Source organism: Myodes glareolus, chromosome X, assembly GCF_982192425.1.
Source record: "Myodes glareolus chromosome X, mMyoGla1.1, whole genome shotgun sequence".
NCBI classification, from domain to species: Eukaryota; Metazoa; Chordata; class Mammalia; order Rodentia; family Cricetidae; genus Myodes; species Myodes glareolus.
The window spans coordinates 143076806-143100953 of NC_142053.1; the positions used below are offsets into that span (position 1 = coordinate 143076806).

General features: G+C 42.0%; 1 long non-coding RNA gene across 1 annotated transcript; it reads right to left on the bottom strand.

The window, feature by feature from the left end:
- Nucleotides 1-23142, bottom strand: LOC125417927 (uncharacterized). The gene is made up of 6 exons (XR_015736941.1): nt 22070-23142; nt 18410-18668; nt 16863-17028; nt 6863-6963; nt 1199-1348; nt 1-57 (listed from the first exon to the last, which is right to left on the bottom strand). It is a non-coding gene; the product is annotated as an uncharacterized LOC125417927 (long non-coding RNA).
- Nucleotides 23143-24148: the final 1006 nt, after the last annotated feature.

Here is a 24148-nt window from a genome sequence, read left to right on the forward strand (position 1 = left end):
CCAAATTTGGGGCCTGGAGAGATGGCTCAGTAATTAAGAGAACAAAATATCCTCTTTCTACAATAGAAGGCAATAAAGGAAGGACAAAGAAATAAAAAAAAAACCATGAGACATCTTAAAGAGCAGGCTTTTAAATTTTCATCTTTTTTTTTTTGCTTGCCTTTTGAAAGGGTTGCATGTACTTTAGACTGGCCTGGAGCTTACTATGTAGGTGAAGATGATCATGAATTTCTGTTCCATCTGCTTTCACCTTCCAAGTACTGAGATTGTAGGTATGTGTCACCATGACTGGCAAGCAGGCTTTTTAATAAACAATTAAGCATTGCTTCTTCCTATGGTAGGCCTTTGTGAGTATTTGCTAGTACTCTTGAACACATGGCATATTTGTATTCCACAGAGGAATGGGGAGAGTTGCCATTGTTATGGTTACCTCATAATCTTCATTATATCTGAAATGTGTAATGGTCCAGGAATCTTCTAGATTCTCTGAATAATCAGGTCAGTTCTTAGATTCGATCTTTCAGAATCAAGACAGATTATGTGTTCAGTTTCTAGTCTATGGATCTTAGCATATTCAGGATCTGTAGAAGTTCCTCAGAAGTTATTAATTGAAACCCATGAAAAGAAAATATGTTGACCATTTTATGTTATGTAGGCTGGCTACCACAGTGACCACCAATTCCTTCCAGATCTAGGCAATTTTAAATGCAAAGTGGATTGGAAAATCCATTTGTATTTACAAGATTCAAGATTGCATATAGTGTCACAGATGGCAGCTGTTATAGATTAACCACACAACTAACACTGATGTCCCCATCCATGAAATATCCCTCTCATAATTTCACCTTACTTGGTAGAGCAGGGAGCGTTTGGTTCCCAAAACAGAAACAAAGCAAATAAAACCTGTTCATACAGATGCAGAAGCTCTTTCTCCATAAAAGCTTTTGCTGAACTTCTAGTGCTCTGGCCCATGTTCAATATCCACCGTGTGGGCTCTGGCATGGGGCCCTATATAAACAAAAGATGGATGGACCTCATGGGAAATATGCTCACTACTCAGGCTCATAGTTTGGTACACGTTGAAAAGAGGGAAATAATTTTATAGGCCAATTGTTAATGAATCATGAGGCCATGGAAACAGAAGTGATTATCTTCAAATACGCACGGACTGACACATATTTGCTTACATGTTACCCACCTGTTGACAGCTATAGCTCATTGGTTTAATTCTTAGAAGAATACAAAGATTCTGGAGTCAGACTGGATCATGCCAGAGCTGTTCTGTGACTGCTTAGGTGAACGTAGCCAAGCTATTTGACTTGTTTAGCTTTAGTCTCCTCATCTGCACCTAATGCACAGGGGTGTGATGATTAAACAGCAGTAAGCTTGTAGCACATTGCACAGAAATCAAACTGAGATACAGCATCCCTCCATAAATGTGAGCAAAGAAGGACCATGAACACATCCTGAGGTCTCTTACAATTTTGCTAGGATCTCAGTGATAAAGCAGAAGTCTGAGACCCATAGGAGAAGGGAGTTGGAGAAAGTAGAAGCAACTTGCTAGTAGACAGTAAATATCTGGAAGGTAGAAGCTATTGTATACCTTTATCCCTTGAGCCCAGCTGAGGACCTGAGCAGAGCAGGTGTGCGGTGTCTTTAGAACTGAATAAATATCTGTTGAATACGGGATCTGGAGGCTTCTCCAAAATGGACTAAATACAAAAGCAATAATTACCAGCCGCAGCCAGAAAGAGTTAGTCATCATAATGGGTGTTGTAGGGGCCATTTATAAAGTGAATCATAGGGCCTGGCTAACTGTAATAAGGAACAAAAGTATCTGAATGAAAAGCTTCTTCAAAGATTAATACAGATTCAAGGTTATCACTATAGCAATGATGTAATTCAGTTATGCTTTATTGATTGGGTTTGCTCCTGAGAATGTATGCATGCTGACTGCAATGCAGACTGAGGCAAGTGGGAAAAAAAAAGACTTGCTGATTTAGGTTGCAGGCCAATTGGGATCCTTTGGCTAGAATGAATCACAACTATTTCTTTACTCTACTTTATTTTTGTCACTCCCCAAGATGAGGATTAGGGTTAGGGTTAGGGTTAGGGTTAGGGGTTAGGGGTTAAGGTTAGGGTTAGGATTAGGATTAGGGTTTTCTTCATATCTATCATACTTTTCATTAAATATATCTATCATGTCTTTCATTCAATATATTTATGTCTATATATGTCTATATGATTAATGTTTAACTTTTCCACAATGAACAATGAGTTTTTCCTGCAGTGACATTTGAAGTTTCCAGGAAGAACATAGGGCCCCATAACAACAACTCCACCTGGTTGAGATGATGTCATGATACTGATAGCGCTACTACAAGACCTGTTTTGGGTACCAGCTACACAAGACGATTCCAACTTGGTTAGCTGAAATGGTGCACATCTTGTACAACATTCTGGCCAGACCTCCACAAAATACTCAGAGACTATTTGCAATTTTAAAAGACATTGATCTTGAAATTTAACCATCATTTTACTTTCACAGGATCCCCCAGAAAGAACGTCGCCCCCATGACAGCTGGAACTAATTCTAGAGAACGACGTCCCCTCTCCCATTAAATTTGTCCTTGGGTTTAGGGACATCATTTAGGGGTTGGTTATAATTATTATACGGTTGAGGATTGGGGGAGGAATTCTATAAGCACAGGAATCTTTAAAAAAAAGAGGGATAATTGGATTATGGGATAATAGTTTTGTACTTGTGAGCTATTGTTTTTAGACAAACATACAAACATATTGGTATCGATTCTTATATATTGATACAAAGTTAAATTATGTTGACAATTTTATGCATGCATGCTTCTACCTCTGTTTAAAACATTTTTATGTTTTGATATATATATATATATTGTATTGATATATGTATATTTACCATATTGCATTGTACACTTCTACCTCTGATTAAGATACTTATATATTGTTTATGTATTGATATATATATTTACCATATTGCAATGTATACTTGCACATTGTTTATATTTGGAGGTCATATTGTCCTCATTTATTGCACAGTTGTTTATTATCTCAGTCTTTAAGTTAGATAGATATTGAGAATTATATAGATCAATAGTCATCTAAGTTTGTCATTTATAATTAGACTAATCAGGTTCTTTAGATACATAGAGATTATATTCAGTATAGATAGATAATCTTCAACCTCTTCAAAGAGCTGTAGAAAATGGCCTTTAATCTAATTCAGAGTTCTGTGGTAGGGAGACACAATTGCTCCTGGCAACACTGATCTATTCCTGAGTGAATGTTGAGCACCAAAGACACTCCACCTGGAGCCTTTCTTCTTGGCAGAACTGGCCTTTGGGTAAAGAAATGCTCATTACCTCAACTACTGACAGAGTTACAGAATATCCGTAAATGGATAAAACAGGACTGTCATATCCTGCCAAGACAGAGTAAGACAGTTTTGAAAAGTTTCTTGCCTTTGAAAATGGTATGTCAGTTACATCAGGCCTTAGCCAAAGTTGGTTGCTTCAACGCTGCAAACGTGACTTTGGGTGTTTGCCCAGGTAGCCAGTTGTCTCTGTGATTTGTTACATGTTATGGAAGTTGCTTGATTGCACTTCCCAATTACTCAGGTAGCATTATTTCCCTTCTCAGATCTTTGATGGGATTGAAGATTATATAAATGTAGTTACTTTCCTTTCATGACTTGGCCAAGTTATTTGTTATACAAGACTTAAGTTAGTTAGAATAGGATATTTGTATTTATTGTATATAATTTCGTAGGTTTGTACTTATTGTATATAATTTCATAGTAGGCTTAGAACTCTCTTACTTAAACAAAAGGGGGAGATGCTAAGGGAGCTCCTTCTGCTCCTTCAGCCAATCGCTGCTGAGTTACCAGCCCATTGGGGTGTGGTCTATCTCTCTTTAAAAAAAAGCAGCAGCTGTCCTCCACTCCCTCTTTGGCTTCCGGCTCCGCTTCTGGCTCCTAGACTCCTTTCCTATTTGCGCGGAGGGGCTGTTGTCTGGGACGGTAATCTGTAAGTTTTTTCCCCTTTGAATAAATAACCATTCTATTAATCATAATTCCAAACTGGTGTGGGATTGTCTGTGACTTACACCTTCGGGGGGGGGGGTCAAGGGTACTGCTGCCTTTATAGGAAATACCAAAGTAATCACTTTTGAAAGATTAATTTCAATGACATTACATCATAAATCATATATCTATCATCTTAGCACTTTACAGATGATAAACACTTTCATGGACATTACTGCTTGTTAAACATCCACCTTAGCTTAAGTGAATGACTGGGATAGAAGGAGCACAGACTTTGAAAGGATGTCCTTTAAGTAGAACTTGAGAGGTAGAGTCTTTAGCCATGGAATACATACCAGTTTGTGATGGATATTTTAGAGCAGACACCTGTCCAACAGTTCACCCCACACCCACACACTTCTCAAAAAAACTAAACTAAAATAAGAGTGGATGGGATTAGAATAAGTGAACCTTAAATATGCCATGTTAGCATAAAGATTATTTTGAGCTAAAAACAATTGAGAATCAACAGGTGTAAGCAAAGATTTTTATCTGTCTAAAAATAGGCCATAAGTTTCCCATAAGGAAAATACCTTCTAACAGGCATGGAAGAACAATTCTGATCACTGAAGATGGACAGTCAATGAGATGGAACTGCATGAACAGAATCAATTCAAACTGTCCTTGTCGTCTGTTAGCTCCCTTGATATATTTCTAGTTACTTTCTCAAAATATATCTCCCTTCTTTAAAATGAGGTGTAAGCCTTCCTTATATCAACCTCTTTAAGATCTCATTACTTTCTGAGACTTGTCAGCCACATGAAAATATTAAATAAAATTGTATCTTTCTCTTAATTTGTTCTTTGTCAGTTTAATTCATGTGTATTTTGAATCTAAAAGGGTAAAGTGAATGACTACCCTACCCACCCACCCCATCCCATTAACAGAAGGAAAGGGTAGGGAAAGTGGTTTTCTTTATTTTGACTCTCAAGTTATTTTGTAATTGTATTTTTGGGGTTCCAGTTTACCCTCTAGTCTCACAAGATGGTAGGAGGAAGGCTTGGATACTGCCTACAGACATCAGAAATACACAGTCAAAGGCAGATGGCTATTAACCTCTTCTCTAGAGCTGCCAATGGTCTGTGCCAGCACTCAGTAAAGACTTGTTCAAAATTATTTGCTGTCACCAGTTAGTTCTCATACCTAGGTAGGTCATGTGATTTTAAATAATGACATTTCCAAGTGTGTGGGCTGGTTTGGTATTTAATTACACAGATGATACATTTATCACTGAAAGGGAGCATGTCTGTAACATGAAGGGCTTGCTTGCTGGAGTTTATGTCCTGCCCAGTTCCCCACCACTGGCAAGCCCCACAGAAAATGAAACAGAGGACTCCATAAGATTATAAACTGACTGGCCCATTAGCTCAGGCTTCTTATTAGCTCTTAAACTTATATTAACCCATTATTCTTATCTATGTTAGCCACACGGCTCAGTAACGTTTTTAGAGGGGCAGATCACATCTTGCTTCTTCTGTGATCTGGGCAGGAATGGGAGGAATGGGCTTCCTTCTTCCCAGAATTTTCCTGTTAACTTATAGAGATCACTATGTGATTTTCTTTGGGGCTTGCCAGCTGTGGGGTACCGGGCAGGACAGAAACCCCAACAAGCCAGCCCTCATGTTACGTGTCTCCATATACAGCCATCCAGTGAGGTAGATAGTAGAATTTTATTTTGAAATGTTCAGGATTAATGTGCTTGTCTGCTAAACCCAATGGGCCATGTAACTTCACAAAAAGATCTTTTTAGTGCTAGGGATTGAGTCTAGAGGTTTCATGTCTGGTAAGTAAATGTTCTACCACTGAACTACCCTGTCAGTCCCCAAATGAAGACTTGGTTTTGAATCAGGGTCTCACCATATAGCCCTGGCTGGTCTTGAACTTGCTATGTAGACCAGAGTGGCTGCGAACTCATAGAATTGACAGCTTCTGCCTCTGGGATTACAGGCATTGCTACCATGTTTGGCAGATGAATTAATTCTATTCAATTCCAAAACATGCCACAGTTACTTTTATAAAAGGAAAATATAATTATTAGATTTTTTTTTCTATTTTATGTTCTTCAACCGGGTAATTTCTTTTAATGTACAAAATAAAAATTGAAACTGTGTCTGGGTGTGATGGAGGACACCTTTAATCTTAGTACTCAACAGGCAGAAGCAATTGAATCTCAGTGATTCTGAAGCCAGCTTCATAGCAAATTCCAAGTCAGCCAGGGATATATAATGACACCTTGTCTCTAAATAAATTAGATCAAATGAAACCTCTTTAACTTGGCATGCAAATCATTATCAGTATTTGAATCATGCCTAATTTCTAGCCATTCCTAACAATACTTCTCCCTCCTCCTTGTATGATAACATATTAACTGTGGCCACATGATTTAATTTTGTTTCCTAGGAAAAAAATAATGTGCTCTGAAGTTAAGACTTTCTCCTCATTTTAATGAGTGTGATATTATCATCCTATGATAGGAGTAGAAGCATCTTGAGGTCACTGGTCATGTCTTTTCACATTCCTTGTAATGCACTGCTCAGTGCTAGACCCAAGATAGCATGCATGAAAGGCAAGTGGTTTTCCATAGAAAAACTTCAGTTGTTGCTAGGTTTTTGTTGCTGCTGCTGCTGTTTCCGTGCTTTTTCTTTGTCTTGGTGTTATCTTTCTGTGCATGCACCCTAAATAAAAGTACTAACGTGGTTTATCTTTTTAAAATAAATAGTTCAGGCTGGATGTCGTGGTACATACCTGTAATCCCAGCACACGGAAGGGTAAGTGGGAAGATCAGAAGTTCATGAACAACTTTGGCTCTGTAGTGAGTATGAGGTCAGTCTGGACTACATGGGACCCTGTCTCAACAAAGTAAAATAAAAATAATTCAGTAAAGCAAGACATAATTAATTGACACCATTTGGTTCACTTGTTTTTCTCTGCTAAAGGTTGACATAGAGGGACAAGGGTACCAAAGGACAGTTAGTTACAAAATTGAAACCTCAATGGATCCTTTGTAGCAGTAAATCAAAAAATAGCTTTTGTTGACGTATATTTCTATTTGATAGTCTAGTAAATTAACACAGACATGGCCTCAGGAATCAGCTTCTGCTTCCTCTTGCTATACTGGTTCCCTTAATGAGAAATATAGTTCTACTCTGTAGTAAAGTTCTAAAAAGAGGCACTTATGGAAAACAAGCATTTGTAACAAGATTCAACTTAGAAAATGAACTGCTGGCCCATGAGGAAACACACGTCTTTCATAAACTGCTCTGTGACAATGGGTGAAACTGCTCTGTGACAGTGGGTGGGGTGTGGAGAAACACACACACACACAAGTATCAAGAGCACCATGAATGAAGCAAACAGACAGTATGTGTTAACTATTTGTTCAGAGGGGCAGGAGAAGGATTTCTTGCTAGGAATAGCTGCCTCCCAAGGTTTTAAAAGGGTACTCAGGAAATGCTCCACCAGCATACACACATATGTAGATCTATCCACAAAACTCATCATTTTTATACCTTCATTTCTCAAGGGCTATATAATGTCAAGTAAAATTATAACTTCATTCAGAGCAAGGTTTTTGTTTTCATATATCAATTTTGGCTAAGTCAAAGTAGCAAATCTGTACACATCAAGTAGCAAATCTGTTTGTTCAGTGGGAAGGCAAACGTTAGCTCTTGTTGGGAAGAGCTGCCTCCCAAGGTTTCAAACTGCATCAGAAAATGCTCCACCAGCACACACACACCCAGAACATCATTCCAGCCAACATACAGCCCCTTTGGCAGGATTTATCTGATCTCTAACTTCTGTGTCTTTAGAATCAAGGCACGCATAAAGATAACCCACTATGTGAGCAAATCAGGAGCTCAGGGCTTCTTCACTCTCACCTTCATGACACTAGATACCAAGAGACAGAGAGATAAACAGGTGGAAGGAAGACAATAAGAACTGGATAGGGTCTCCTGGGTTATTAAAGTCTGTATCTTTTGTTTCTATCTAAAGATTTACACATATATTGTGTCCATTTTCTTCACAATTACAACAGGTTGGTTGCTAAAAAAGAAACCTATATGGAGTCCTCATGGAGGTTTGCAAAACTTTTGTCAATTCAAAAACTATGAACAAGACAATATTTTATTCTTTTGACGATAAGACATAAAGTCTCTAGTACACACTTGAGACAAAAGCAGAGTAAAAGACAGGCTTTTAAGGCTTGCCATTTTGCTTCTTTGAAGTTTGAAAAAGAAAAAAACAGCAATATGTAGTAGCTACAAAGTAAATCCAAGGAGAATAGGCTGAGTACTGTTCTTTCTTCAACATGGTGTAATTACTAATAGAACAGAAAAAGAATTGCATGGAAAGTCCTCATATTCCATGATTTTCACTCATGGTGTGGCAATTAGAGCCCCCAGTAGCAAAGCAGCACATACACTTGAAGAGCAACAGCAAAATGGAGTCAACCATCAGAAAAGAGGACAGTCTAAATTTTTATCAGATTTAAGAATCAATTACCACAAGCTAACATAAACATTTCACAGAAAATTATTGAAGTCAGTACTCAAGTTTTCAAACATCCTGACTTTATTTTCAGGGGGAAATCAATGCTGGCCTCAAAGACCATTCATGGAATGTAGTTTATAGTCATAATTGGGTATTTTTGAAAATGTTTTCTCAAAAAAAACAGAAACTAAAATTTTTATTGAAAAACTGATCATTCTGGCTAATATTGACCTGAGAAATATTCCATATAAGCCTTATACAGTATGTGTTGTCCCAGCTACTCAGGAGGCTGAGGTGGGAGGATTGCTCAAAACTGGGCTTTGGGGCTAGCCCATGCAGCCAAGAAAAACTGAAAGACTTTATCTCAAAATAAGAAAAGGTGTTGCTGTTGCTCGGTGATGGAATTTGTGGTTTGTATGGACAAGGCCCTGGGTTCCATCCCTAGCCCCAAACAGAACTTGAAAATGAAATGTTTTTCCTGACTTATTCCTATTTCTTTAACAAATGAAAAACCACTATTCTTTGCAATCTATGTGTCAAGTCTGCAAACCCCTACATGTGCAGTTTGCTGAGAGCCCATTTGTCATATAGGAAAGGGGTGGGGGACCTCGTGTTCCCAATGCCATGACTTTATAGAACTGGTGTGATGTTCCCGCTTTTGATTCATAAACTGCAAACATAAAATTCAAAAAATAAGTATATTTCTCCTGATGATAGTACTCTTGACTTAGTTTCACTGGGAGACTAGGGAGACTTACAATGTGGGAGTTCCTGAGTCTCTGTCATTTGTCCTAGAGACTTTAAATGGAAAAATTGTTTTCTTTAATTTGTCACAACTTTACAGTCATACCCTAGAAAGGAAAAATGAATTTCAGAGCAACAAAAATAATTCAATCTAGAGAAAATTTCCTGGATTTCTGGAACTCGGTAATGCAATATTGGCAAGGTACAAAGTCCTAATGAAAGACTCCCGTGGGTGTCTTCCTTCGGGAGAGACCCCGTGCCCAAAGATCAGTCGAAAACACGCAGCCGGATGCAAACAGCAAGAGGTTTATTGGATACGCAGGTACCTGGGGCGACAAAGTCTCTAGAAGGACTTGCGCGCCTGCAGGTTGGGAGGTTTTGCTCTCTTCTTATAGGAGAGCAAAAAGCAAGGTTTACAGAAGCAAGATGCAGGGTGGTAAATTTTTAACCTAAATAACAATGAGGGGACTATTCAGCGGTTTACTGTTCCTCCTATCCTGCCCCCCCTTTCCTGGCTGGCGACCAGATGTCTGATTGCACAGCCCCTGACTCGTGAGAGCCCCGCTTTATACGTGACTCAGGCCTCGCAATCCTCTCTTCATCCCTTGAAGTCTTTGTTCCTACTCATGCCATTCCATAAATCTCCTGTCCTGCAGCCAGATAAGGCTGTCCTTGCTCTAATCTCAGGTGTCTTTGCTTAGCATTCCGGAGGCCCTGAGCTTGTTATTTGTGAATCCTTTGCAAAACGGTATAATTGTGGTTAAAACGAGTTGGGGTCCTTCACTAGCACCTAGGACTTATTTAATAGGGCATCTTACACGTTACTTAGATGAGCAACCATGAATGTTGTACTTTCAATCTCAAAATAAACAATACAGGGCTGACAAGATGGATCAATGGATAGAGGCACTTTTTGCCAAGCCTGATAACTTGAGTTCAACTCCAGGAACTGAGGAACCTGCCTGACTTCACTATAAATGTAGGAGCCATTGTGCTATGTTTTTGAAACAGTAAGTTTCTATTTACTGTGAGAGTTGAGTTGCTCTCTGTTTCCTGGAACCTGACTTTCCCCAACCTATGACCTTGATTTGTTTTTGAGAATACTCTAACCTCCATTATACTCCCTGATCCCTCCCTAATTTTATGGTGGGTAACCATATGATGCTTTTTTTAAAAGATTTTTGTATTTCCTTATTGCCCTATTGTCTTCCTTCTATAAAACTACTTGTGATTTTACCCTTAAAAGGTGGCCCAAGAGATGGATTTGGAACTGCTCTCTTTAACCCAATTTAGGAGGCAGTTTCTGGCCAGCTCTTGGCCTAATAAAAGTCAAGCGTGCTTCAAATTTGGCTCAAATTGCGCTAATGGTCTTGCCATTGGTACTAACATCTTCTGGAGACCACAGCAAGATTCAGACCACTCATCCAAATTTTAAACCCAGACCTTCACTCTGGATCCCTGGGGACTGGGAGGCTGACTTCAGAGGCATGTGCCTTGGGGCTTTTGAAGGCTCCAGGGCTGCCCTCTTTTAGTGGACTATCAGAGTGAAATTTCATGCTGAGAAAAATAGCAAGCATTTATGGAGGCCTCCTGGTGAGTTGTAGTCTGGTTCTGTTTTTGTGAGATTCCTAACTGGGACATGGAGGGGGTTACAAGGGCCCCCAATATTTTCCTGTTCAGGGCAAAATGAGACATTGCACTAATCACCTGAGGTTCTTGTTCTGGTTTTCTGTCCTGTTTGTCTTATCCTTGTACATCTTTGGTTTCATTTTACTGTTCTCTTTCTGCCTTTTGTACTTTCTGTGTTAATTGGTTTATTTTGGACTTAGGGCATCTGCACTGATGGACAGTATGGGTTATAAGATTAGAAAGTATAACAATCCTCTAACCTGTGTTCTAAAGGATTTTGGTAAAATTTATCTCCCTATTATTAAGGAAGATTATGATTATACATTACCAAACATCACCTCTGAACATTCTGTGAAACTGAATGACCTACTTTTGGGGTTGACTGGCCCTCCCAGAGTACTTTTGATTCTGAGATGGCCTGGGCAGTGGTTAATACCCCCCTTAGTAAGCCCAGTCACCCAGATTAGATTGGATACAACTTGCCTTGGGCAGAAGCAACTTTCAACCCACTCCACTGGATGAAGACAACAAGCAAGGCGGCCAAGCCCTGGTTGACAACATATGGACATTTATATGTCCTGTAGCAGAGACCAACAAGCCCCACTGAAGACCATTCTGCAGGACTCAGGAGGAAGAACCCTTTCTTCCTCCATATAACCATCTTTATCTTCTCCCCTCCTCACTTCAATCTCCACCTTTGTCACCATGGTCCCTACCACCAAGGCCTCACTATGCCCCCATCTATACCTACCCCTACCTCACCACTTAGTTCTTCCCTACCTCCACCTATCCCACCCAGCTTTTCCCTACTTCCCCCTGTCTTTTCCCTCCCCACATCCACCAGAGAGTCCCATATGGCCCTCATGACTTCTCCTCTGATTCTGGTTCTGGGGTGTACCTCCTCTAGTCCTAGATCCTCTAAAATCATTTCCTGACAATCTTTACCTGTATGCCCCTTTCTCCACCACAGATCTCTATATCTCAAAGAGGCAGAACCCCCTTTCAGCACTAGCCTTTATTCCTTAATTTATCTAATTGATTCTTTTTCAATCATCTCCCTATATGAGATGACTGTCAGTAGATTCTTCATACCCTCTTCACTATCAAAGAAATGAAATAGATTCTCATGAAAGCAACTGAAGTACTTTCCAGAATAGCTTTGATGACTGATGACCCCAGGGCAGTGGCAACTGACTGTGCTCTGCAAAATGGAGACCTAATGGGTCTACAACACAGAGAGAGGTAGGCAGTCACTCAGTGACTACCATCAGGTTCTGTTAGAGGGAATGAACTACCAGAGGCCTTTTGAAAAAACTAGCTCAGCTGGCTATAGAGTTTCAAAAAAAGAAAGCTCAAGTTTGCTCACCCCCAGTTACTTGTTGGGACATGAGTTGAGAGAAGGGAAAAGACTGTTGTCCCAGACCCACAAAGCAGCCATACTGCAAATCCCAACCCCAACCACCAAGAAACAAGTTTGGGAATTTCCAGCTGTTGGATATTGCTGTCTTTAGATACCTGGATTCACTGAAATTGCCAAACTCTTGTACTGTGACCAGGGACAACCCTTTGGGTGTTGGACTGAGAAACATGAATAAACCATTGGGAACTTAACAGATGCTCTGGTACAGACCCCCATACTAACTCTCCCTGATATCTCCAAGCCCTTTCTTCTGTATGGCCATGAAAGAAAGGGTATTACTAAAGGAACCCTGACTCAGACCCTGAGTCCCTGGAAAAGGTCAATAACTTACATCTCAAAGAGACTGGATCTTCTAGCCTCTTGAGGGCCCCACTGTTTAACAGCCATCACAGGCACTGCAATTCTTGTAAAAAAAAAAAAGCTGACAAGCTCACATTGAGACAGATTCTAACTATAACAACTCCACACACTGCGAAAGCCCTGCTGAGAGATGCCACTAATGAATGCATGTCTAATGATCACCTGACCCGTACCAGTACCAGTACTAGTACCAAGTCCTCCTTTTAGATAAAGACAGAATGACTTTTGATACATCCTTGGCCATTAATACTGCCAACCTACTGCCAGAGGATGAACCTAAGAAGCCCATCCATGACTGCCTGAAGATGTTGAACATCATCCAAGGTGTGCAACCTCACTAACAGACAATTCTCTCACTACCAAGGATGCAGATCCCTATATGGGTGGCAGTAGCTTCATTCAAGAAGGAACCAGGAATGCAGAGGTGGCAGTAGTTACAGCCAGAAAGAGGTCATTTGGACATAAGCCTTATCCAGGGGGACATCTTCCCAGAGAGCAGAAATAATTGTTTTGAAACAGGCTTCAAGATGGACTGAAAAAAAGGTGAACATATACACAGACAGCCAATACACTTTTGCCATGACTCATGTTCACGGACAGATATATAATCAGGGGGGCTTACTCACCTCAGAGGGGAAGACTTAAATATTAACATAAAATTGTCCAGCTGCTAGAGATCATCTCTCTACCAGCTGAATAATTAGCCATTATTCACTATCCAAATTCAAGGTAACAACAATCATTCAGATCAAGTTTCCAAAGAGGCTGCTCTCAGGGAGCCCAAAACCCCAGACTGTTCTGGAACTATCTGATGTCCATGAGCCCCCAATCTGCCTTGATGAAGATGTTCCTGAGTGTGATCCAGAAGAGATCAAGTCACATTCTGACTTGCAGGCTCAGGAGAGCCACAATGGATGGTGGATCTTGTCTGATAGAAGAATTTGAATGCCAGAGGTATTGAGCCCAAACTGGCTAACTGCCTTGCATTATATCACACCATACCCTTGTCACTTAAGAAGATCTCAGAACTCCCTTCATTTCTGACTCTCTGGACACACACACACACACACACACACACACACACACACACACACACACACAAGATAAATACAAAGAACATACTTCCCAGAGGACAATGGAGTCAAGGTAGAGTACCTGATGAATTTTGGAAAATAGACTTCATTGAAGTCAAGTCAGGACTGTATGACTACAAATATCTGTTGGTCTTTATCAATACTGTCAGAAATTGGGTAGAGGCCTTTCCACCCTGAACAGAAATGACCCAAGTGGTAGCTAAGAAATTAATAATGGAGATTATTCTAAGATTTGGTCTCTTTATACTGGGATCTCCAGCAGATAGGGCTGTGGCAGAGCCAGTCCTGCCCATCTCTCCCTGAGGCTAAGCAGGATGGTGGGTGTCAATGACCCAGACCTCCCTGCTTGGTCACTAGAGAAAAACACACTGAGTCGGGAGTCTTGTCAAAGCAGAATCTCATTTAATTGTATCAGGCAGAAACATATATAGGGTTTTGATAGGGGGTAGGAGTCTTGGGATGGGGTGAGGTGCGTAAGGAATAAGGGTTAAGAGTATTCTGCCGTGTTAGTGGTGACTGGGCAGAAGCAGATTTAGGACAGGCTGTTCTGAGTCACTCATATGCAGAAGTCATGGCCAAAGAAAGGTCACCAAACTCAAGTTAGGCTCAGGAAGCTACACTGGGCCTCACATCTGGGTCTCATGAATCCCAACATCCCTATATCTCCAAAACATCAACAGTCTGACTTTTATGGCCAAATTATCTCAATTATCTCAATTGCTCACTAAAGTTTTTTTTAACATAAATTGGAAATTTCATTGTATGTATCATCCTCAGAGCTTAGGAAAAATAGAGAGAATAAATAGAACTTTCAACATTTTAACTAAATATACTCTTGAAATGGGTGCCTTTTTTAGAGTCTGATGTATCCCCTATGAAGAAAAGTTCACCCTGTATGAAATAGTCTATGAGTATATATCAGACTGTTAGCAAATTGCCCCAATCTAATCTCTTGAGTCCTTAAAAGGATTGCAATTAATTTTGGATAAGATTATCCCTCAGGTCCAGGCTGCTCAACCTATTGGATACTGTCCACCTGATTACCTGTTCCAAAACAGAAATGCTGTATTAGTCCCACACTTCAAAACTGACTGGCTTAAACCTATATGGAAAGAACCTCAAACCATGATTCTCTGTACTCCTACAGTTGTTAAAGTCACTGGTATTTCTGTCTGAATTCATCATTTACTCCTCAAGAAAGCACATGAAGAACCCACAGAAGATGAGCCCAACCCCCAAAGGTGGAAAGTGATTGAAAAAAAAATCAAATTTTCTAAGGTTTGACTATATAACATAACGTTGTGTTCTTGCTGTTGAAATTTGCATCATGATTGTCCTGTCATTATTAATTTTGTTGTTTTATTTTCAATCTATGCAATCATAATCTAAGTGCATCTTGACAGAAGAAATAAGAAACATCCTTATCATAGGAAATGGCCTTATATTGGCTTGCCATGAAAAAGATGGCCTTTATTCACCAGAGCCCACAGTTTGGACAAAAAAAGGGGAACAAATAGTCTTTAGCCAGATGGATGAAGGATACTTGTGATGAGCTAATCTAACTGTCTAATCCCAACACAATAACACAGATTTCAGCATAATTAATATCTTTAAAGGGTTCAGATAATGGAAATTACAGGTGTGTTAAAATAAGAAGGAGAAGGGAATATTTATTAATCACTTCAATTGAATTTAATGTACCCATAGTAACCTTGTCTATAGCAAATAATGTGGAACATAATCTCTGGGTCTATTCCATACTAAAAGCCAATGAGAAAACTCCTTCTGTGTCAGAGGAGATCCTCTGTTCCTGGGCTTTTAAAAACAACTATATAGCGAATTAGGGGTTTCTTATAAAAGATATATAAGGATAATGAGGATCAAATGGAACATGCCCCTATTAATGTTTTAATGACTGTGGCTGATAGTCCATTGATAATGTCTTTTTCCTCCACTATTTATGTTTATGCTAGCAAATTGCCCCAATCTAATCTCTTGAGTCCTTAAAAGGATTGCAATTAATTTTGGATAAGATTCTCCCTCAGGTCCAGGCTGCTCAACCTATTGGATACTGTCTACCTGATTACCTGTTCCAAAATCACAGGGCCGGATGGTTTTAGTGAAGAATTTTACCAGAACTTCCAAAAACAGCTAATACCTGTACTCCTCAAAGTGTTCCACATAATAGAAACAGAAGGAACATTGCCAAACTCCATTTATGAGGCTGCAGTTACCCTGATACCAAAAACACAAAGACTCAACCAAGAAAGAGAATTACAGACCAGTCTCACTCGTGAACGTAGATGCAAAAATACTCAATAAAATACTGACAAACCGAATTCAAGAACACATCAAAAAATTCAACCACCGTGATCAAGCCTGCTTTATCCCAGAGATGCAAGGATGTTTCAACATACAACAATCTATCAATGTAATTCATCATATAAATAAACTGAAAAAAAACTGTATGATCATCTCATTAGATACTGAAAAAGCATTTGGTAAAATCTAACACCCCTTCATAATAAATGTCTTGGAGAGACCAGAAATGCAAGGAACATATCTAAACATAATAAAAGCAATGTGCAGCAGGCTGACAGCCAGCATCAAATTAAATGGAGAGAAACTCAAAGTGATTCCACTAAAATCAGGAACAAGACAAGGCTGCCCACTCTCTCCAGATCTATTCAACATAGTTCCTAAAGTTCTGGCTAGAGCAACTGTTATTCCCCCGGGGAACTACATTTCCCAGGAGGCCCCTGTGTACAGTGTCGGCCACCTAACTCGGAAGACTTCATTTCCCAGAAGCACACGCACCTAGTGTCCAACACAAAGCCCCTCCACCCCCCCACCCCGCGTGCAGACACAGAACATAGCATTTGGGGTCCCCTTTAAAAAGCAAGGCGCGGGATTCCCACCCTCTTCTCTTTTTCTGCCCCTCCCTTCACGGTCTGGCACATCCCCATCCCTCCCTGTAATAAACTCATACACGTGGGTTTGTTTGTACCTCGCTGTTATCTTTCGATTCTGCAGGAAAGAACATTATTGGGGCTGGAGAGATGGCTCAGTGGCTGAGACCATTGCCTGCTCTTCCAAAGGTCCTGAGTTCAATTCCCGGCAACCACATGGTGGCTCACAACCATCTGTAATGAGGTCTGGTGCCCTCTTCTGGCCTGCAGACATACACACAGACAAAATATTGTATACATAATAAATAAATAAATAAATAAATAAATAAATAAATAAATATTTTTTAAAAACACCTAACAAATGCAGTTTAGGAAAGAACATTATTGGTGCCGTGACTCGGATATTCGCCTGCCCAGGATTTCCACCCGGGGCCAGAACTCCGGCTTCAGGCGCTGCCCGGGGCTCCAACCACCCTCCCAGGGCACGATCAGAACCAGGACCTCCTCTACAATGACCCACGTGTTCCATCTGCCTGGGTGGGCTCCTACGAACAACACTGGCTCCTAATCTTGAGTGTCCCCTTCTGGCCAGCTTAACCGACTCTTTTAACCTGGTGCTTCTAGGGTTGGGGGAACTTCCCCCAACCGCGGGCCTTCAGGGCCTGGGGTCCCTTCGCTAGCATTCATTCCCAGCTTGTCCCCTTTTCTAAGCCTGTGCCTGGGATGGCTTGGCCATGGCCAGCTCCCAGCACACCTGCAGCTGGAGGTTCGGGGTCTCCAGTTTCTGCTCTTTCTCTTTTTTCATTCCTTTCCTTCCTTCTTTTCGTTCTCACGGCCGCTATGGTGCAGTTGGCTGCTACGGTGCAGCACGGCCTCTGCTTTCTGAGCAATCTGCCCAGATTCAGCTAGGCCATTAGCACCCCTCTTGGGAAATGTGGACATCCATTCTTGAGTCCTGAGTGTTCACTCCATCTGCATCTCACCTTAACAGGGAGCTGTTCTCATTGTAGGCTTGAGGTGCCACGGGTTTTTGCAGGTGTTTTCATGGCCTTAGCTATGGGGAGCAAACCATTCAAAACTATCACTCCAAACTCCCCACTGGGATGTCTTTTGGATGCTCTACAACCTCATGCTTTTATGCCTTCCCAACAGATTTCTACACTTCTCTGTCTTTGCTCCAAGAAATGGCCCCAGTATACCTTAGAGGGAAACTGCAAATGGCTGCCTAATGGCGCCATCGACCCAGACATTTTATGGGAGTTATCAAATTATTGCAATCGTACAGGCAGATGGAAAGAACTCGCCTATGTCTCTGCTTTCTTCTATATGGCCCTTAAGACTGACCCCTCTGTCCTTGCTCACTGTTCACCTGCTCATATATTTCTAGCTATGCCATCTCCTCTGGAACCCTCTGCTCCTGCTATGGACCCAGCCAATGAACCTCCATCTCTCCGACCTCGGAGAGCTACCTCCTCCCGCTCTACCCGGTCAAGCACAACCTCACATAAACCTTCCAGTCCTAGGTCTCCGAAAGTCCCACGTAAATCTTCCGGGCCCATTCATAAGGAAACCTCACCTAACCTTTCTTCTTCTAGGCCCCCCAAAACCCCACGCAAATCCTATTCAAAATCTAAAGAAGCCTCACCTAAACACCCTTCTCCCTCTTCTGTCAGCAGGTCTCCATCCAGCTCCTATATGAAGCAGCTCTCGGCTCTCTGCATGAGCCCCTTCTCCATCCTGTTACCAAACCCTTCCAGAGACTCCAACAGGCACTTATCCAGGCTTCAGGTCTTCTTCTTCCAGATTTCACTTGCCCTTTTTCTCTTTATGTAGCAGAGAAGGAGGGATATGCCCTTGGGGTCTTAGGACATCAATTGGGACCTTCTATTACACCTGTAGCATACCTGTCAAAGAAGATGGACCTCACCATTCGGGGCTGGGCACCCTGCATACGTGCTTTGGCAGCTGCTGAGCTTTTGATTCCTGAGTCAAAGAAACTAACTTTTGGGGCACCTACCACAGTCTTCTCTCACCATAATCTGTCCAACCTCTTAACTTACAAAGACTAGCAAACCCTACCCCCTTCTCGAGTTCTTTCCCTTCAGGTGGTGCTGGTAGAAGATGCCAGTCTCACTTTTCAATGTTGCCCACCTCTTAATATCTCAACTCTTCTACCTCACCCTAATGTTAATGATTCCCCATCCCACTCCTGCAATGAGGTCCTAGAGGACCTACTACCCCACCCCTCACATATACAGGAGGGCAAACTGTCCCAGGCCACTTATACCTGGTACACAGATGGAAGTTCCTTTTTATGTGATGGGACTCGTAGAGCAGACTATGCCATAGTATCAGATATGGAGATAGTTGAGGTGAGGGCACTCCCTGCCCACACCACTAACCAGCAGGCTGAGCTGATAGCTCTCACCCGTGCCTTTCAGTTAGCGAAGGGACAATCTTTAAATGTTTACACAGACTCTAAATATGCCTTTCATATCCTCCTGTCCCACGCAGCTATCTGGAAGGAGCGCAGGCTTCTCACAACAAAAGGAGGATCCATAACTAACTCAAATATTATGGACCTGTTAAAAGTCTCCCATCTCCCTAAAGTTATAGGAATTATTCACTGTCGGTCTCATCAGTCTGACAGTTCCATTATTTCCAAGGGAAATAATCGGGCTGACAGAGCAGCTAAGACAGCAGCACTCCAGAGCCCAGATCTACTTCAGTCACCTCAGGGGGTCCTTATAGTGCAGCCCACACTCTCATAGACACCTCCTGACACCCAACAGATCCTGTCATACCTACATCAGTTCTTTCATCCTAATAATGAAGCTCTACTTCATTTTGTTAAGGCTCACCTCCAACCCACCCCTGAGGACATAAGGTTCCTAAAGGCTATCACTACCTCTTGTCAGATCTGTCAAAAGTCAGATACTAAGACCAAATACCATAGCTTCTCTTTTCCTACCCACCAGGCCAGAATCTCCCTTCCAGGAACTGATTAGCAGCTGTATTTTACACATATACCTACAGTCAAAAGAATTAAATATCTCCTGGTTTTGGGGACACAATGTCTGGGTGGGTTGAAGCCTTCCCCAGTACTAATAAGAGAGCCCAGGCAGTCTCTGATGTTCTTCTCCAAGAAATCGTTCCTCAGTTTGAAATTCCAACCTCTCTTCAGTCAGATAATGACCCTGAGTTCACTTCCCAGATTTCTCAAAACTTGTCCAAGGCTCTCAATATTCCCTGGCATTTCCATATCCCATACCACCTTCAGTCTTCAGGGAAGGTAGAACGGGCTAACCGCACTTTAAAAGATACCCTTACTAAAATGTCACAGTAACTTCACCTTGACTGGGTAAAACTCTTACCTCGGGCCCTCCTTAGTCTTAGGGCCCTCCCAAAGAGCCCTCTTTCCATCTCACCCTTCGAACTCATGTATGGGCGGCCCGTTCTAGTTCCCAGCCTCTCACCTAAAACTTCCCCACTTCCTGATCACCTACTTACCCCACTACTAACCTACTTACGTGCCTTACTGTGGGACTTTACTGACCACTCATTACCTCAACTGTATGCTAACCCATGCCCACCACCGATTAAAATAGGAGATCAGGTATTATTTTCTCCCCCAGGTCAACGTCCCTCACCCTTTTCCCTTAAATGGCAGGGTCCCCTCAGGGTAATTTTTTAACTCCTACAGCTGCCAAGTTCGAGGGAATTCCTCACTGGATTCACCTGTCACATCTTAAACCATTTACTCCTCCAACTCAAGACAATCCTTCATACACAGTAACTCAGACAGGACCTTGCTCTCTTAAATTCCAGAGGACACCAAGTTCAGCTCCCCTTACTCCAGTCCAAGGAAAATAGAGGTCCTGTCCTTCACTCAACTCTCTTGTGCCAACATACTTTCCTTTCTCCTCTTTTTCCTATGTATGACCTCTCCAAATACCTTCAATGTCATGTTTAAATTTCCAAATAACCACTCAGCTGCTGTTACAGGAATCATCAGGCATGGAGCCAAAGATTACAAAACTGTCATAAGCCCAGGTGGTAAGCAAAACCTTAACGGGTCCCTTGACATGACAGGCCCAACACTGACTGCAGCGGTATCCCCTGGATGTTGAGGTAATGCCCAAGATACACTCCAGTACCCTAATCATACAGGGTGAAAAAAAAATTTATATCTTTTAAGATATTTTCTTTAAGCTCCAAGGAGCCAGCTTGACCCACCTAAACGGACCAAACTCAAGATGGAATAAGCATCATTTAATTTAATTTTTTATCCCCCCCACCTCAAATCTCCCCTTTAATTATTTTTCCTCTCCTAACGTGACTTGTTTTCCAGTTCCTCAAGACCCAGAGATATACGGTTTCAATCAGCCATCACAGGACGCCAGCAGACAGGACATGATCAGCAGGATGCATCAGACACCCCGAACCCCTCGACACCCACAAACTCAGCAGGAAGCAGTTATGAGAGACCGGGCTACGCCCCCATTCTCTACTCATTAAGACCCTCAACCCCCCCAATTTTTTTAACAAATCAAAAAGCATGGAAATGTTATTTCCCCGGAAACTACATTTCCCAGGAGGCCCCTGTGCGCAGGCACAGAGGCCATAGCGTCGCTCGCCCGGGGAACTACATTTCCCAGGAGGACCCTGTGCGCAGGCGCAGAGTACAGCGTAGTTCGTCTGACTCGGAAGACTTCATTTCCCAGAAGCACACGCACCCAGCGTCCAACGCAAAGGCCCCCTGCATGCAGAGGCAGAACATAGCTGCTCCCTCCCCACGTCTGGGCCCATTTGGCAGGGTCCCGTGGCTGCCTGCGCTCTTCCTCATCTGCGGCCCACCAGCGGCGGTCGCCCCCAAGGTGCCGGTTGGCAAGTCCAGCCATTGCTCTCATCAGCGCGGTGCCCTTCGCCACCGAGAACTAACCAGAACTAGCCAAGCGCAGCGCACATTCGGGGTAGGGCTTGGCAATCGCAACAGCAACAACAGCAAGCGGGAGGTCGGGCTGGGTTGAGGAAGCCCGAGAAGGCAGAGTTTTCTGTTTTGTTTTGTTTTGTTTTGTTTTTTTCCCGCTCCTGCATGGGAAAAGAGACAGGGGAGGGGCAGACTGCCGCTATCATCTGCACCATGCTCTGTAATAAAAATGGTTTTACCCAGAGTAGGGGAGTTCCCTGGATAAACTCTCCTGGTGGCCATTCCAGGAAGCAGACTGCTTGTCTCTCGGATTTCCACGGCTTGGTCTGCAACTTCTCTCTAAAGTTAGAGCAAAGGTCAGCGGTGGATACTTACTGTTTACTGTCCCATGGTACCAGGTTTAGACTCGAGTACAAACAGAAACGAAACAAAATACAAAAACAAAGACATGACAAAGACAGAACAGACAGCCGGCAACGCAAAGCGCAACTTCGGTGACAAACCGAAAGTACAAATTCAGATGGCTGCAGCAAACCGAAAGTACAAATTCAGATGGGGAAGTGAAAACTTCACCCTACAGAGGCACGAATTTCTAGGATTCGTGCTGAGCCCCTCGGGCTCTCCAGATCCCTGGGGCGTCCCCCAGGGTAGCTGGTGAGAAGTTCAGAGCCCGTCAGCTCCTCCTCAAAGCCGCCCAGAATACAGATGACCGTGGATCCAGGTCTACGGAATACAAACGCTTGCGCATTACATCAAATTAATACATCAAGACAGCAAACAGACAAGGACAAATAGTGGCTAGCCAGCTTACCTCCCAGTGGGTTGTCGGATGGGTTGGGCAGAGATCTTCCACAATCCCACTTCTGACACCAAATGAAAGAGCACCCGGAGGGTGTCTCACATGCGTGGAGACCCGTGCCCAAGAACCAGGTCCGAGAGCCACTGGATGCAAGAACAAGAGGCAAACTTTAATGTTCACAGGCCTGTGGGTGCTGCAGTCACATGGAGAACTGAGCACCCCGAGCTACTTCTTGGGGTATCTTTATATAGGCAGAAGCAATGTTACAGAAGCAAAAGCGCGGTTACAGGGGTCCCATTGGCCAGTTTGAATGAGGCGAGGGGTGAATTTGAGGGCAGGCCTCGTGGTCCTTGGCCTGGATCAAAGAAACCAGATAACTGACCTGTCCCTATCTCAAGCATATATGGTCAGTCTTTTGAAGTCTTTATTTCCCCCTAGGCCAGATGTCTTGACCATAAATTCCCTGTCCTGCAGCCTGATAAGGCTGTCCTGGGTATCTCACCAGGTGTCTGACCATAAATCCTCTGTACTGCAGCCTAATAAGGCTGTCCTCGTTCTGACCTCAGGTATCCTGCCTTGCTCAGCATTCCGGGGGCCCTTCTCTGAACTGAGCTTCTTTGCAAAATGACATAACTGTGGCTAAAATGAGTTGTGGTCCTTCAATATGACAGTATACAAATGTGACCCCAAAAACTCTACTAGGGATCTCCTACAACTCATAAATACCTTCATTAAGGTGGCAGGATACAAGATCAACTCAAAAAAAAAATCAGTAGCCCTCCTATATACAAATGATAAAGAAGTTGAGAATGAAATCAGAGAAAAATCACCTTTTACAATAGCCAAAAATAACATAAAATGTCTTGGGGTAACACTAACCAAAAAAGTGAAAGACAAGTGTATGACAAGAACTTTAAGTCTTTGAAGAAAGAAACTAAAAAGATACCAGAAAATGGAAAGATCTCCCATGCTCCGGGATAGGTAGGATAAACATAATAAAAAATAGCAATCCTACCAAAAGCAATCTATAGATTCAATGCAATCCCCATCAGAATTCCAACACAATTCTTCACAGACCTTTAAAGGACAATAATCAACTTCATATGGAAAAACAAAAAAATCTAGGATAGACAAAACAATCTTGTACAATAAAGGAACTACCGCAGACCTCACCATCCCTGACATCAAGCTCTATTAAAGCGCTACAGTAATGAAAACAGCCTGGTATTGGCATAAAAACAGAGAGGTTGATCAAAGGAATTGAATCAAAGTCCCAGATATTAATCCACACACCTATTAACACCTGATTTTTGACAAAAAAGCTAAAATTATACAATGGAAAAAGAAAGCATCTTCAACAAATGATGCTGACATAACTAGATGTCAACATATAGACGAATGAAAATAGATCCATATCTATCTCCATGTACAAAACCCCAGTAGCACAGACACTGAGGGCAACAATAAATAAATGGGACCTCCTGAAACTGAGAAGCTTCTGTAAAGCAAAGGACACAGTCAAGAAGACAAAAAGGCAGCCTACTGAATGGAAAAAGACCTTCAACCCCACATCAGACAAAGAACTGATCTCCAAAATATATAAAGAACTCAAGAAATTAGACATCAAAATTCTAAATAACTCAGTCAAAAAATGG